General features: G+C 40.5%; 1 protein-coding gene across 1 annotated transcript in view; it reads left to right on the top strand.

Annotated features, from left to right (window-relative positions):
* The window catches only part of ERC2 (ELKS/RAB6-interacting/CAST family member 2), a 1,040,188-nt gene that overhangs the window by 746,867 nt on the left and 278,977 nt on the right, over positions 1-14,344 (top strand). The gene's annotated exons all lie outside the window — the stretch shown is intronic.

Below are 14,344 nucleotides of genomic sequence, written 5' to 3'. Positions count from 1 at the left end.
CATGGAAATACTGAAGTTGGTCAAGTAGAAATTCTCTGAGCTGCTGTTATATCTGATACTTTGGCTACCAGTTTTTCTAAGGCTGGGTACACACTAGGATGACGGAATGGTCAGGAGACCAATCCGCCGCTCTCGCAACCGATTGGTAAGATATACACACTTACCAATCAGCTGCTTGATGCGACTAGGTTGACATCACAACTGGGCGGGCATCCAGTTGAGATGTCAGTGTTGGCAGTCCCTACAGTCAGTGTACGGGCAGTCGGCGAGTCGTCCGTACACACATCGGCTGTACTGCAGGCCCGACCAGATACAGTATGTCTGTGACAATGCGTTTACATATTGGGTGTACACCCCGCTGATGCACTGGCGATATATACAGTATTGCTCGCTGGTAGAATGAGCAATCTATCGCAAAGTATGTACTCAGCGTAACTTGTCTGTGTGTCCCTAATTTTAAGGAATGATCAAACACACATAAATATGATTTTGTTTTTGTTGCAATATCTAAATGAGTAGATCTAAAAATGATAAGATGATATATATTTTGTTTTGTACTCTTCTGTTCGCTAGTTTAGGGAATGAGAAGAGCACTGGGAATTCATTAATATGTCTGTTAACATCAGACTTTTAATCTAACAATTATTATGCCTACTGTAGTTTTGTTTTTTCTTATTTAGCTACAGTGCTGTACAACTACAGGGAACAAGAGCTGGGTTTTTTTTGCATTATTAACAAATGCTTGGACCCACCTAACACCGGTGCAGGCACTTGTACTGATCAGTTTCTACTTGCGGGGTGTATTGTAGTCCCATACTTAGCTGTATCACTGGGAAATGCACTGTTTATCCTGACAAGCAGGAGAAGAAATGTTAAATCATATGGAATACATATGATAGACCTGCGGTCGGGATGCAGGCAGTCAGAAGACCGACAGCGGCATCCCGTAATTCAGGATACCGTCAGGGGCCGGTAAGTAGCCATACACATCATATAGTGTGTACCCAACTTTACATATTGTCTAACTGTGACTTCACAGTAGCTTAAATGACTGCATATACTGTGCTGCAGTACATACATTTCCTCATGCACAGTACATAAGTGCCACAGATGTTCCGACTCTTCCAATTTTTATTTTATGCCTGTTTACTTGCCGCGTAAAAAATAAATATAGATGCTCGTTTCGTTTTACTCCTCATTTAGAGCAAAGTACAAATAACATTTTTCTTCTCTATAGAACATGTGAAGCCAAATCTACTTGTTGAAATTATTACCAGACTTATGAAGACATTTTTAGTACGAACGTTAAGCAGTTTAAAGTGGTATTTACAGTGTGAAACACATGTGGGAAGTGTTTGCTTTATATTACTCTGCTTGATTACAAGTAAAAAGTTATTTTAAACTTTCTTTGAGAGGCAGAATTTGGCTGCAAAATGTGTTTGACAAAACGTAAGAGCCTCAGATCCAACTATGTTATTCAATTGATCTTCTTAAAGGAATATCTTTGCCAATATACAAATCGCATTGCTATTAAAATGGAAACACTGTAACAACATTCATAGCCATGTATCTCTAATTTCTCCTACTTTGCAAAACATTATACTGACAAATGAATCTACGCCCAAATAGACATGCTTTTGTGTTCATCAAAAAAAAAAAAATTGATGTTAGCAAATATATTCTAAGGTGCCTACACACTAGGCGTTATTTTACACGATGCACCCAATTCCGATGCATTGGAACGAGAGATCGTGTACAATATGTCCAAATCGTCCAGTCACGATCTCGGTGCCGATGCGCGTACCCGCTGGTCGTACATCGCATCTTCAGATCTTGCCTGCTCACTCACGATGCACTGGAAATAGTTTGATGCATGATAGATCGTGGGTTAATTTGGAGTTTTTTAACTCCAAATCGTGCCCACGGCTGCCGGAGAGAGTTGAAGGGAATCGGGACACGTTGTCGCATCATGACCACATCGTCTAGTGTGTAGGCACCTTAAGTATGGCCATAACATATATCCATCTAAAGTACAGTAGCCCTGTCAGACAGTGGTTTGTTTTGTATGTTGCTTTTTGCTGAGCATTACGATTATCATTATCATGTGTATAAATGTCGTTATTGATGGATAATAGTTATGAGTGAGTGATGTTATGCTATTGTAGAATGTAAGCTCTCACGAGTAGGGCCCTCTTCCCTTATGTGCTTCTCCTTTCCCTTATTTACACTATCATATACTCCCTGCAACAATACCTAACCTTTGGTTGCTGCCACCTTGCTGCTTATTTCAGTGTTACGATCACAGATGCAGCAATGTATATAAACCTTGTCCTGCATTGTTTTGTACTGCTACTGTAGTCATTGTTTTCTTGTTTTGTTCATATGTAAGGCGCAGTGGAACCCTTGTGGAACCATAAGAAATAAAGGATAATAATAATAATTGTCATCTCTGTTTCATAGTTCAAGTCATTTTAAAAACCCTAAAATCTAAAGTTACTGACAGATACCAAAGGAGGTCTGTATATAGGGGATAATTCAGCATTGTATGTGTGTGTAATGCTGAATGCAGATTCACGATTATCGGGCGTCTGCGTGTGCGCAGGACCCATTCTGCGAATGTGCTGAACGGTCATGTGTGATCGCACGCAGCCCCTGCTATGCCTCTGCCTGATTGACAGGCAGAAGCATTAATGGGGCGGGGGCGGCTGGCGTTCTCGGAAACGGGGGCATGACAGACCCATTTTCCGGGAGTGACAAGGCCAGGGGCTGTGTCCACGGACGCAGTTTCCTGGCCTCGCAAGCCGGCCAGCCTGAGTAAGCTGAGGCATACTCAACTGGCCATCGCCCTGGCGCCATCCAAGATTGTCGCAATTTTGATCCCGGCCTGTAACCTTGGGCGCAGTGCTGAGAATGTAAATGCAGCAGGGGTGTCATACACTTGCTGCTGCATTTACTTATTTATTTTTACCCTTCCTTATGTGGTTAATAGATAGGCCATGCCCACTTTTCTCACATGACCCATTTTACATGCATTCCATGATAAGAGTATGCCAGTACAACACACCACATTGGACAGACACCTCACACATGTGCTTTATTCCATAATGACCAATCCTTCGCAGTCCAGAGACAAGTGATAGGATCATGGCCTTGTGTGTGTGGCCAAAATGATGGGATCAGATGGCTGGAATACTTCTGAGATCATTGTCACCTGCTTGTGTGTTCCTAATTTGACTTGCACACAAACCGATAATAGACATCTTCTGACATTCCTGACAATAATACTGTTGATTTCAATAGGATCTGGCCTGACGTTCACACTGGAGCCACACATGCTATGCTATACGGCCCATTGCTGAATATAAGCTGTAATATGGAAGCTTTGCTGTTCCCATGTTGTTTGGTTAAGCCATTTCCTCACCTGACTATTTGTCTCTGCTTTCTTGCATCCAGTTGCAAATGTTTTCTTTTTCAACCTTCTGCCACCTAAGGGAAGTTCAGACTGAAGCGGTGTACCTGTAACCTGGGTGATTACCGGGCGTTTGCGTGTAGGCAAAGCTTTAGCTAGGACATGTCAATGGATTTATGAGCTTTGCAGAGTTGTGTATATGCAAAAATGATTTTAGACGAATCTCTTATACCAAGGATAGGGAATTTGCAAGTACATATAGATAAGGGGCATTCTGACCGCGTAAATATATATACAACTCTGCGTACAGGCGAATATACGCATTTAGTGCATGCAGTGTGGATGCATTTACTTCCATCCTCCTCTACTCTCTTTTACAATTCTCTTGCAAACATGAGTCAAAAATCCATTCAAGTTCATTCATTTGTTCAAATAATTTACTATATGATTTTAAAATAAAATAGTTAATAGACCCTAGTGTAAAGTGAGTATATTTTCCTTTTAATTGTACTATATAGAGTTTGATGTGTCTGTCAGTCATGTAAAGGAGATAAAACAGTGTTCCTATAGGGGCTCTTTGAATTATCTGTCTCCACAGTTAAGTGACTGCATCAGACAGACAAATTGTGTATTACAAGCACTGTACTTGGAATTAGTGTACTGGTAATGAGAACACTACAGCATTACGTTGCTGCGCTGTGACTGTTTAATATCTGTCAGCAGCCTCTTTCCTGCAGTTATTGCCAGCTGCACCGCCAGTCTGAGTGACAGGGAAATCCACAACCAAAAACACCTAGGCCTGCATTCATAATGTGGCACTAAAGATGTCTGCCCAATGAATCCTTGCACATTCGAAATGTGAGCTTTGAATGATGTTTAGTAAGTTATTATGATGTTTGTCATTGACACTCTCTTGTCTCGAGATTCATCTAGGATACAGAAGTGCGGTTAGGAGTGGGGAGGCTAGGCCACCTAGCAACTTTTCTAATGTATTCCTAAAATACTTCTTGGTTTTGCTTCATTTAATCATGAGAGGGAGGGCGCATTGGAACTGCTTTTAATACATGTGTCATTTTTGTGGGTAGAGTATGAAGCTTTTTATTGCATTGCATTGGCCCCAAAATGTAGACGTGAAACTGGGACAAAATGCCCAGATGAACACAAACCTTGTCCTGATACACCCACACATCTTATGGGTACAAATGGATCTCTTTCCAGGTTCTCGAAATAATGACTCCCCGGTCAAAATCGGGACAGTCGGGAGATATATATGTAGCTCGAAATGCATGCAGGAGTGCCCTATTCAGACTAAATGCATCTTATCCAAGTTATAGGTCAAAACACTGCCAGAGGTCTACCAGTTTGGTACACCCCTTAGAAGCTTGCCCCACCAGTCCTTTATATTATTACAATAATAGCCTGCTTTGTAAGTAACATGCTCACTCAGCCAACGACGCCATCTTGCTCAGTGAGCAAATGCACTTTTTTCGGAAATGTAGCTGCACTTGTATAAATCTTGTCCATTATGCACTTCGCAAATGATCTCCACAGTCTATAAGTGTTTTTCTATTTCGTATGTACAATGAAGCATTTAGTTGGTTCCATTACCTGAATAACAAATATAGATAGCAGCAAAGTTAATCTCCCATTTTTCTGGGCCAAGCGATTACAATGGGGCACTTATTGCAATCGTAAGATGTGCTGAAATCTAGTGAAGTTTACATTTTTAGCTCTAATTTTTGTGGGATCAAGAACTTGGCCAGCAGTCCTTGCAGCTGCTAAGCTGTCAAAAGAGGCTTTTCTAAAATACTGATGCCAACCGACTTGTATGAATGATCAGGCAAAGCCTTTATCCCTTGCTTCAGTTGATAGATGAATGGACTCTTGTTTAACCACTGAAGATTAAATGGTGACGTAGAGAATATCACTCACAAAAGGTCTCAATAAGGTAGCCTTCTGGGGTAGTCGGTTTAGTTCAAAAAGAGAGACTTTGTAAAGCACAGTAAATTGTTCCTCTCCTCCCCCGCCCCCGTTCCCTTCTGTATATTACAATAAAGAGATAGCTTCAAGTTGTGGAAACGAACAAAAGGAAATATTTCTAGCAAAGGTCTCTATGCGCAATGTATTGTTTGTGGTATTTCCAAGTGGACGGCAGATGAAAGGAGAACTTTACCAGTCCTGGTGATGGGAAGATTAAAGGTATATCCCTTCTTATTAGTGGGGGACTGTGTTGACAAAGTTAAATAAGAAGTAAGTTATACTGTACCATTAACTCTGAGCAGATCAGAAACTCGGGAAGGTTGGCTTCACTGCTACATCACTATATACTGTAGGATCAAGATGGTAAAGCGGTGCTGAGGAAACCATGTATACTCCAAGGACCTTTCACAAACACAGCATGGGATAGATTGAAATATAAATAATTTAGCTGGAAATCCCCCAAAATGGATTTATAGGGGGGGTGCCACAGCACATAATGGAGATATGCAGATCCACCAGTTCCGTTCGCAGTGGCTGCTCGCACATGCGCAGTGTGATTATCCCATATTCGCAGTAGCATCCCGGGAGTCCCACAGTAAAAAGTAAAGTGATGGCATTAGCGACCACTTTACACAACTTTTACACATGTTATTTTATAATGCGACACTAAGATTTATCAACGCTTGGAGAGAGATAAAGTGAAGTGACTCATAGCCACCCATCAGGTTCTAGCACAGCCTGTACAATGACAGGAGCTGATTGGTTGGTGCTTTTTCTTTATCCCTCTATCTCTCTCCAATATTTGATAAATCTCCCCCTAATAATCTAAAGGCATTGTTACGAGTCATACTAACGCAGACCATAAAAACAATGGCATATATGGACATTCTCTTTGATGTTCTCTATATCCAAACACATAAAAATGAACAGAGATTGATATATGTAGCATGCCCTGTCATTTAGATCTTTGTTTTACAATGCATTTTATGACTAGATAACAAAATCTCTCTGTATATAGTGCATTAAGTTAATTACGTTTAATCTTTACTGACATTCCAAACAGTAAGTATCCCACATTGTATGCCTCTCGTACCAGTTTAGGTCATCTGTAGGGTTTATAAATGAGAGCTGTGCCTTTCAAAGGAGTGATCACAGACATGGATCTGGGCCACTGTATCTAAAGCATAAAATAGCTGCATCATACTGGTCAATAGAAAATAAGAGATAGAGGATTCCTAGTTGTTTGTTCATTAAAAACACAAATGTTTTTTTTATTTTTGTTAGCCTTTAAAATGTATCACTTTACACAGAAGCCTTTTTTTTGTTTTTTATAACATCCGCACAATCATGGTCACCACCTCAGACTAGGCCGGGTACATATCTAAACGACGGGCAATCTTGCCAATGGTTCATACGAATTCCCTTTGCCCGGACCATCCAATATTGCCCGTACACACTATGTGATTTAATGAACGATGGAATGATACCTCATTCCCTCCTTCATTAAACTGCACAGCTCTGCACACGATATTGTCTGATTGGCCGTGCAGCACGGACAACCAGGAGATCTCGTATTCGACCCATGGCAGTGCACAAATGTGGGTACACACTAAACCATCTTCATGATTTGTCTTTCCAATATGACAAATCGTGAAGAAATTGTTCTTGTGTGTACACGGTCTTAGGGCCTGATTGAGAGAGTTACGCTAATGCTATTGCAACTGCATTCTCTCATGGATTGCATTGGCTGATGCCTGCCAAAGTTTAGCCAAGCATAGGGACGCACACTGCTGCCTTTTCATATCTGTGTGACGATGTGCAACAGCATAAACATCGGTACCATCAACGCACATCGGCCAGTCACACTGCTTATGCGGCAAGTCTGACCAGCCGCAAACACTGCAGCTCTCCTGACATGCAGAGAGCTCTCAGGCTGTGAAGGTGATTGCAATGGCTAATTTATGCAACCCCATGAAATGGAATTTAAATGGTCCGACACGCCTGCGTTTTTCTAACCACCCCCCATGTGCTCATGAGCAATAGCAATTGCTCAATCTGCGAAAATATTGGCTGTGCGTAAATCTCTGAATCAATCCCTTCCAGTGTAACTGCTAACTTAAGAACAGAGGATGAAAACCGGTTTTAGTCTATTTACCTGTTACCTCTATAAATATGAAGGTGTAATGGCTGATGAAAATAGACTTTGCAGTGTGAAACACAAAGACACACCAGCCTGTGAACTAATTATTGTGACATGTGCCCTTTTTAGCAACTGCATATGAGACAGAGGGGTACATTTGCTAATGGTCAAGGTTGGCATTTTGGTAATTTATCAGTTTTCCACACTGTCCATTTACTAAAGGCAAAATTGACAGAAAAATGATCAATTTTAGAACATTGTAGCAACTATTGATTATTTTACATAGGCAGATATACAAGCCTCAGATTTACTATATTTAATTTATAAGGTTGCCAAACGACCAAAACCCAACCATAAAATGAGGCAATCCCGCCCAGACAATAGACTTTCCTGTGGCAGGTTTGGGTGAAGCTCTGCAAAGATCGCATTGTTTGCCTGACCCAGCATGATGACATTTGTATCTGGACTCTTGCTATAGAGTTCCTTTTGAGGGCATCGGGGACAGACGCTTTTGATGAACTGGAGTGTTAACCTGCTATGATATAATTGGAAAATAACTTTTCACAGTGCAACACATAGATGTAGTGTTAATGTGGGATCAGTTATTAGGGGAGTAAGTGGTATCAGAAGGATATGAAAAAGAAGAAGGGGGTAACAAAGACAAAGTGTAACTGGGGTCTGAGCTGCAGATTCACAATCCCTATAAAATAGTCAGATGTTATACAGCCAGACGAGGTGTGTCGCCTTTATTCAAATCTATAACTAGAGAACAGTAGCTTAAATCTCTGGTTACACCTCCTTTCTCAGAGGTACCCGTTTGGGTCAAGTACTGATCCAGAATGGCCCCTGGCGCTCTGCTGATCCATCTCTATGCCGATATTCTACATTCACCCTTGTCATATTGTGTTCTGCATTGAAAGCAAAGCTCAATCAAACAAGATGAAATCATATAAACACGTTCCAGACAGGATTGAGATTCCTACCGTGAAGAAAATTAGTGCAGTGTTAAAACATGTACTGATCTTAATCAATTATCAATCATATTTGTATTATGTCTTATTTCATTCATATAATTAATATCAAAGTTTCTTACTTAAAATGTAGTTCAGTCTTAATATAATGTTGCTAAATAATTAAGCATATCAGCATTATCAAGCTTAATGTATTTAATTTGTTACTGTATCAAACTTCATAAGATTTCCAATTAAGTAATTAGGGTCACCTTCTCAAAGCAGGACCTGGTTCTCCAAACCACACCCATAAATCACGAAGCTCCGCCCAGTGTGAGACCTCCCACTGGGGTAATGGCAGGACTTGGAGTCAATGATATAGTAAGCACTGAAGATAGATTAGTACATAATGGATAATTAGTACATAATGTGCAACTTGAAAATAAGTCCATCCTATGATTTCATAATCATGAGAAAGGCATCCAACCCTTTTGATCAATAATAATTGGACTGTTCATGCTTTGATCAATCTGCCTCTTACTGCATGCAAAATTTTCAATTAGAAATCACTGACTTGTTGAATATCAAATCCACAGTAGCACATGTGAAGAAAAGGGAGAAGGTTCAGGATTATAAGAAAAGTGGGTTGGGAGGAGCACAAAGGGAAAATGGTTGGTGGGATAAATGGTAGAAGATAGACAGATGGAGAGACAGAGGTGCCACAAAAATTACACTGTACAAGAAATAAATACTTTTAATTTGTTTCCTTTGTAAAAAAAAAATAGTCATACTTTACTAATTTGAGGTCAAGAACAACGAGTATGACATTGGAATGTTTTTATTAGCTCTAGTTTTTGAGCTACATGACTACACTACGCTATATGTACTTCAGCAATATAGTGAAAACATTTAAAGTAAACTGATATTTTCTTGATACAACATAAATAACAGCATACTTGCCAACTCTCCCTGATTGTCAGGGAGGCTCCCTGATAGGTATGCGTTTGGCATCCAGGCGGTCTGGATGGCGACGCTCCTATTACCAGAGCCGAAATCCAGACGCCAGTCACAAGCCCCGGCCTAGCCAAAGGTAAGTATCGGGGTATTATGGGGGGTTAGGGTTAGGCACTAAGGGGGGAGGGTTAAGGTTAGGCACCGGGGAGGGATAGGTTAGGGTTAGGCACTAGGGGGGAAGGGTTAGAGTTAGGCACCAAAGAGGGGGGGGGTTAGGGTAGGGAGAGGGGGAGGGTTCGCATACTGCCCAACAAGTGTCGGTATGTTAACCCTTTCGGGATGCTGGTTTCGGGATTCTAACAGCTGGGATCCCGAGCGCTGACATCTCACACTGATTCCCCCTGAAATAGTAGCAATCTCCATGCTTATATACAATCAAATGGGATTATTAGTGTCATTTCCCTGCATTAGTTATAAGGCACAGTGATCCCTATGGCTACATGCATTTTCTGAAAAGTATCAGTGTGTTTTCATCAACAAGTAGATTTTACTAACTGCTTTGGGGCTCATTTACATTTGGATGAAAGTCAATTTTATGATACGCCTCTCAGATGTAGCAGTACACGCCCACTTTACCGCCACGCTCATAGGTGTTGCTTTCACAATCTCCCTGAAATGCTTTTTCAAAAGTAGGCAAATATGAATAACAGTTGTTTCAACTCAATCATTCGCAAATAAGAACACAAAACGAAACAACAAACAAGCAACCAAAAGTGCTATCTCAAATAGTGGCATATTCATGAGAGTGCATTCTCTTTGCTTGTTGCTTGTACTCCTCATATGGGTTATATTTTGTCACTGTCCAACAGTAGTTAGCAAGCACAGAAGCATTCCACCTACCATGATACCATTGTTCTATTGCTGAAATCTCTTGGTGGAATTGCTCACCGTGCTCGTCGCTCACTGCACCGCAGTTGTCAGGGAAGATGTCCCGATCAGAGTCGAGAAAGTGGATTTTGAGTGACATGTTGCAGCCTAATTGATGATACTTTTCTAGAAGATTGTTCACTATTTCAACATAGTTTCCAGCTCTTCTGTGTCCCAAGAAGCCATGTACAGCACCTTTACAGGCTTCCCAAGCGGCTTTCTCATTTCATCCTTAAGAAGTTGACAAATTTGTGGACCAACAAAGATTCCTTCCTTAACTTTAGCATCACTCAGAAGTGAAAATAATCCTCCAAGGTACTTGAAAGCTTCCACATCTTTGTTCATTCCCTTTACAAGGTTCTTCATAAGTCTGAGTTTGATGTTTAAAGGGAGCAGATGAATTTTGCTTAGATCAACCAAAGGACTGTGATGGATATGGCCGACAATGACTCAGCTTTCCTTTATTCATTGCCAACCTATTTATTCATATATTCATTAGACACCAAAATTCTATAGTTTTTAACAACATACTCATACATCACAATAATTGGGCTATATCTCGGAACCGAGAGATGAGACTTTTAAATGTAATATTAGTTTGTCGCTTACTATAATTAATTAGAAGTAACTATTTTCACATCGGAAACATTTACACTGTTGCTCAGTGTAATTAGAGGCTAGCAGACAATGGAAGAAGAGAGGCTGGATTAGACAGAGAAGGAACAGAGAGACTGGTGCAGACTTTGGAGCCAGGGAGACTGGCAGACACCTTGGATGGACAGAAAGGCTGACACAAACAAGAAAAGGGTAGAGAGGCTGACGGAGTTTTGTTATTGTAAGGCAGTAGCTTTATCCTTGGTGAATGTCTTATCTGTGCTGCTACCGATGGTGCAACATGGGTGACACGATGAGACACAATGCAAGAACCAGGCCTTGTAGAAACCTTCAAATAGTCATAACTGTCTTCACTTCTAATAACTGAGTTTCCATCTTTTTCTGAATGTGGAATACAGAGCTAGGATTTATGTATCAAATGAGCAGCACTTTTGGTATCAAGGAAGCACCAGCCTTCACAAACATTTACTGATGTTATATAAATGTGGCAGGTATGGCCCAGAGCTGATCTAAGCTACAGCCATCTCTAGCTGCTGCCTGCATGCATTGTGATGTCACAATACAGGTCACAGCCCTATATAATGGATGCCCAGCTACTGGCAGCCATTTGTGGTGACATTTTTTCCTAGATTGATACTCTCTGAGCAGTTCCTGCTTTATTTAAGTGACTGTGTATAACAACTATTGATAAGGACTTTGGATTACATCTTCCAATAATATCCCAAACAACATCTTCAGAAGAAAAAAATCTGAATAACATCTTCAGGTAAGGACTATATAATATCTTCACACCTATCCAATTTTGCAGCAGATCTCAGATCTGCATCGACTGAAACATTCTCCTGAAAGGATTGTGTCACTGTACAATCTTTGGCAGACCAGCTGCCACTCACAGCGATGAATTGGGAGAAATAGAGGGGTTTTTCCATGTAATACTGTAATGCATTGAATTCAATAAAAATGTTTTTTTTTTTTTTAAATAAGTAATGAAAAAAAGAGAACACATGGGTGAATTGGGAGAAAATTGATCACACCAAGCTAATCCTCCATAAAAATTAAACGCCTCTGCTCTCCGTAACATTGAATTAAAGAAAATAAAATATATATTAGAGGGGGTGGGGGGCAAAGAAAAACATCCCAAATGAAAAAACTACATAGGAGAAAAGGGTAGAGATGTACAGACACAAAAAAAAATATATGAGGTGTAGAGAGAGGGTACCAGGCCCAAATTAAATAGCTATATAGGGATGGCATTCACAAAGGACCAAACCCAAATAAAATAATAAAATATACAGCATGATGGAGTAAGGAAGGGAGGGATGACAAGAAGTGCAAGGTGCCAAATTTGATATATTGTATATATATATATATATATATATATATGTATATATACATAGTATTTTGGAGAAAACTGTGTGTGTGCAGGGAGGGGGGTTGTAGAGGTAATTGATAAAATGTGGAGGAATATTACAGAGCAAAAGGACCCCAATTGCACCTTTATAACCTGCATTACTATGAGATGGATGTGATGGAGAGTTTTTAAGAATCTGTAAATAATTTTTTGCACTTTAATTACTTTAATCAGGCAAAAAAAAGGTATATGAACAAAGAAACACAAATACCTCTCCCATACACCATTTCATGTATTTAGAGGAGCTGGCGTTAGAAGGTTAGAAAGAAGGGGGGGGAGGGTTCTTTACAGTATATAAATATGTATGATTCTATAAAAATATATCAAAAATGAAAAATATTAATGCGAATGAGGAATACGTACAAATGAGTGCACATTCAGAATAAGAAGAAAAACATAAAAACGAAAATTTCTCATTTTTAAATTCTATCTGGATGACAAAATACATATCTTCCCAATGTGTGATGAGTGACCTATATAAGAATAATGTTCCCATTTATAGGGCCAGCTAACACTCGCTGGCAGTGGGCTGGAGGGCTCCCTTAGCTTTTCAGATACGGTCCCCACAGTCCTTAATACGGCCTTGGGGTAACTGTATGTTCTGCTATCAGGCTACAGAGTCACTTATACCACATCAGAGTCCCTACCTTTATATGTCCAATAATAAGATAAACAAGCCTTAATAAGGATTTTATATTATTATCTTTTATTTATAATGTGCTGACATACTACACAGCGCTGCACACTGAAGAGATTATGACATAAATTACATACAATGTCATGAAACAAAAGGTAAATCTGGCCCTGCCCCAATGAGCTTACAGTCTAAGAGGTTTGGGGAACACCTGATACACAATGATGGGAATTATTAGACGCACAAAAGGAAAATGCAAACGCACACGGGGGCGAAAGAGACACACATGAGGAGACAGAAGGAGAGATACTGGATCAAACAGGGGAAGGGTAAAGAGACTGACAAACAGAGAAGGAACAGAGAGGCTGGTGCAGACATTGGAGGACAGAGAGATTAGCAGAGCCATTGGATGGAGAGAAAGACTGACACAGACAAGAAAAGGGCAGAGAGGCTGATGGGGTAAGAGCAGTGAAAATGGTGCAGATAGCGGAAGGCCAGAGAGAATGGCACAAGCAGGAAAGAATGTATGTAAGACTGACACAGGCAGGAGAGAGTGGTACCCCATGCAAAAGTGACATGAAGATGTGTCTACTTAGACAGACTTATTCTATTTGTCTTCAGTCCCTACTCTGTGCTCAAGGTGTAGAAGAGGTTCCCAGGCGCCAAGACCCAATGGAGAGGAGTAGTAGGTGTGTCAGACAGTATGCATCAAAAGTTGCACCTCTGACCGATCCCTGACCCCATCCAGATTAAGATTTCCAGAAATATTGCACTGATATGAAGTTTAGCCAACCAGCATCGGCAAGAAACTTAGTAAAGCTCAGATAATTTCGTTTTTCTTTATTTAATTTTAAAATTAAAGAAAAATAGGTAAGGCACCCGCTGTCAGGGCCTTGGCAGGGAATGGGACCCTCAGGCTGTGCGACACAGGAGTGTCTGGTAAATCCCTGGTCCGGCCCTTGTTCCAATTCTAAATCATGAATACTCAAAGTTCTTTGACTACAGAAATTTGGAATTAGTCTAAATTAAAATATAGTGTGTATTATCTCAGTCTGTACACCCTGTTCCTCTGACCGTAACTGACTTTCCCAGCTGGCTGTAAACTATACAGCTAAGTACAATACAGGGAGGCAGTTGATAACACCCTCGCAGTGAGTCCACTAATACTGACAGCTCTCTCCTCTCTTTGCCATCTTGTGCTAGTGGGGAACAGTTCCAGCCATTGGGGCCGTATCTGACAGACCAGGGTTTGTCCAAATTCGGGCAATTCCCCCAAATATGTGTGTGTTGATATAAGTCTTTGGATGGTATGCATATTTCCATG

This window comes from Taudactylus pleione, unplaced genomic scaffold (assembly GCF_031769625.1).
Source record: "Taudactylus pleione unplaced genomic scaffold, aTauple2 ptg000128l, whole genome shotgun sequence".
NCBI classification, from domain to species: Eukaryota; Metazoa; Chordata; class Amphibia; order Anura; family Myobatrachidae; genus Taudactylus; species Taudactylus pleione.
This window is presented reverse-complemented; position numbering and strand designations above follow the sequence as displayed.